The sequence below is a fragment of the Strix aluco genome, chromosome 20 (assembly GCF_031877795.1).
Source record: "Strix aluco isolate bStrAlu1 chromosome 20, bStrAlu1.hap1, whole genome shotgun sequence".
NCBI lineage: Eukaryota > Metazoa > Chordata > Aves > Strigiformes > Strigidae > Strix > Strix aluco.
Genome location: NC_133950.1, coordinates 4,959,149 through 4,962,010, shown reverse-complemented (window position 1 = coordinate 4,962,010; position 2,862 = coordinate 4,959,149). Strand labels below are relative to the sequence as shown.

The window sequence follows — 2,862 nt, the reverse complement described above, 5'->3', positions numbered from 1 at the left end:
TGGGAAATGTGCAAAGGCAGAGTATGAAATCTCATAAATTTGGATTGCAATTCATTGACGTCTTCTTCTTTTTTCTTAAAAATGATAACTTTTCATGGCACCCACGTCACATATCGTGTCCCCCCGCCCGCCCCGAACTCTGAAGAAGACCAACGTTACTATTCCTCCACAAACTGTATTTATAATTTTTTCAGCCAGCTCTGTAGTTACTGAGCTCTGGAGACATATATTTGATTGTCCCGCTGAAGTATGAAGAGATGAACCAGATCTGGCTGTAAACATCTAGCAGCCATTTCAGATTGGTTCATCACTGAGCTTCACGATGTCTGCGGGGTTCAGAAGGCTTTACATCCCATTATTAGTTATCTCTTATCCCCAGTTGCCATACTTTAAAAATGTGTGGAGGTATTCTTTTGAGGGTTTAGCTCTGACTGTTGTTATTTTTCTCTGCTTCTCATGGCCTGTTGTTTGGTATAGGTGCTATCTGATGTCTGGATTTCACTTAGGCTGGGGTGAATGCCCCAAAAACTGATGCCAGCAATGTTTTGGAAAAAAACCAAAATGACAAGGCTGTCGTTCTTCCTTCAACAGGAGGTACAAGGCCCCCAGGCTCCAGTGAGATTTGAACTCACGACCCCTGGTTTACTAGACCAGTGCTCTAACCCCTGAGCTATGGAGCCTCTAAATAGTGAGTGTTTTCTCCTTTGCAAACAGTTCATATACTTGTGCTGCTCCAAGGATTTTCTATTCTCTTTCTAAATACCACTAGCACAAACACCAGAGTCAAAAAACCAGCAACATACCAGGTCAACCCAACCCTGCATTTCACTCTACTTCAGCTCATGCCTACAAGGACCTCAAGAGTGATAAACGGCTCCCCTTTCCCCAGCCACGTAGCTTGGGAAGTTTACAAAGAAGCAGCAATGCTATTTTGCCTCTTCATAGCTATAGCATGTACACTTCAGTGGAAATGGCTCACGCGTCTTTCTTGATTCCCTTCTCTTACTTCTCCATCTCTGGAAGGCTGGAGAAATGGGCTGACAGGAACCTCACACAGTTCAAGAAGAACAAGTGCAGAGTCCTGTGGCTGGGAAGGACCCCCTCCATGAATCAGGACACGCTGGGGGCCAGCGGTTCAGAAAGCAGCTTTCCAGAAGAGGACCTGGGGGTCCCGGTGGACACAACGTTGAACGGGAGCTGGCAATGTGCCCTTGCCACCAAGAACTCCAATGGCAGCCTGGGCTGCCTGCGGCAAAGTACTGCCAGAGGTGGAGGGAGCTGCTCCTGCAAGGGATTCGGCACTGGTGAGGCCACATGTAGAGCGCTGTGTTCTGGGCTCCTTTTTCTTGTGCTGGGCTGCCCAGGAGTCCTCTGTGTGTGCCTGGAGAATGTGCCACCTCAGGCCAGCGCAACCTGACGGTGCCCCGGGAAGCCACGGCCAAGGCCTCGGTGGCTGGCTTGAAGCACCGATGCCAAGCACACGACAGAAGACGTGGGGGATGGAGCGGGCAGTGACATTGCGGAAAGACCCGAGGCGTGTGCCGGGGCCACAGGGCTGCTGGGTCGAGCGCCGCGGGCAGGGACAGCCCATTGTGACATCCCCCAGCCATGCTCTGTGACATCCCCCAGCCATGCTCTGTGACATCATGGCCCTCATTGCTTATATTCGGGCACCCAGCCCCCCCAAGACAGCTCGCGCCTTCACTCCAGCTGAGCGCTTTGGCGAGGCTTGGAGCGCGGAGCAAACTTTTGGCTCAGTGCTGGGATTGTGCCCTGGGAACTGGGGACTACAGCCCTCAGTGCTAATCCCCGGAGCCACTGCAGGTTTGTCCCCGGCCCTGCCTGGCTCAGGCAGCAGGGCCACGCAGGAGGTGCGCTCGCTGCAGCAGAGGTGAGTTGTGTGGGGAAACTTCACCCTGAGGAGGTCGGCGGGTTTCCTTCTGGAGGGACCTGGGCTTCTCTCCCACCCCTCCTGGACCAGCCAGTGATCGTGGCGTCTCTGCCTCTTCCTCTTTTAGTGGGACAGCCAGCCTCCTCGGAGAGGACTCCTCGTCCATCCACCAGATCTCTCCAGCCCACTACAGCGGTTTCTGAGCATGGCCTCAGCCTCGGACGACCGCTGCCCAGTATGCCTGATTACCTTGGATAACGCAGCCTTGACCATGCCGTGTCTCCACCGCTTCTGCTTCAGCTGTATCCAGCGGTGGGCAGAGATCAAGCCTGAGTGCCCCCTCTGCAGGAGGATGTTGACATCCATCCTGTACTCGCTGCCAGGGGAGGACTGTAAAGAGCTCCTGATAAGACAACCATCTCTGGCATTGTTGGGCAGTGCCCAAAACGAGGCACCTTTCAGACTGCCAGAGCCAAGAGCATCCAGGGTAAACCTACGATTGCACCTGGAGCCAGGGTTCATAGGCAGCCTTAACCCCTACACCTGGCGGTCCATTTTCCGTGAGCACCCGGACGTCCTCAGGCTCCTGCGGGCCTGGCTGCGTCAAGAGTTGGGGTACACCTTTGAGTTGGAGAGGCGTCAGGTGCTCACCCTGGCACAGAGGATCCTGCACACCCTGCCTATTTTGGGTCTGCGTGAAGAGCGCCTGGTCGAGATCGTGCAGCGTCACCTTGGAAGCCGCACAACAGCCTTCATGCAAGGACTCATTGAAGTCATCATGCAATGGTGTGGGAGGGCATCCCACCAACTCCTGCTCAGTGAGGAGTCCCGTGCTGCTAGGAGGTTGGAGGAGAGTCCCAGGGTCATCAGCAGCTCCACTGTCCCCAGGAGGTCCCAGGAGCAAAGCCCCGGGGCAACCAGCACTATCTGGGGTGTCTCCCGACGGGGTCGGGAGCAGAGCCCTGTGGCCA

General features: G+C 54.8%; 1 non-coding gene across 1 annotated transcript; it reads right to left on the bottom strand.

Moving 5' to 3' along the window:
* Positions 1-607: 607 nt before the first annotated feature.
* TRNAT-AGU (transfer RNA threonine (anticodon AGU)) lies at positions 608-680 on the bottom strand. Its single transcript has one exon. It is a non-coding gene; the product is annotated as a tRNA-Thr (tRNA).
* Between the last annotated feature and the right edge of the window lie 2,182 nt (positions 681-2,862).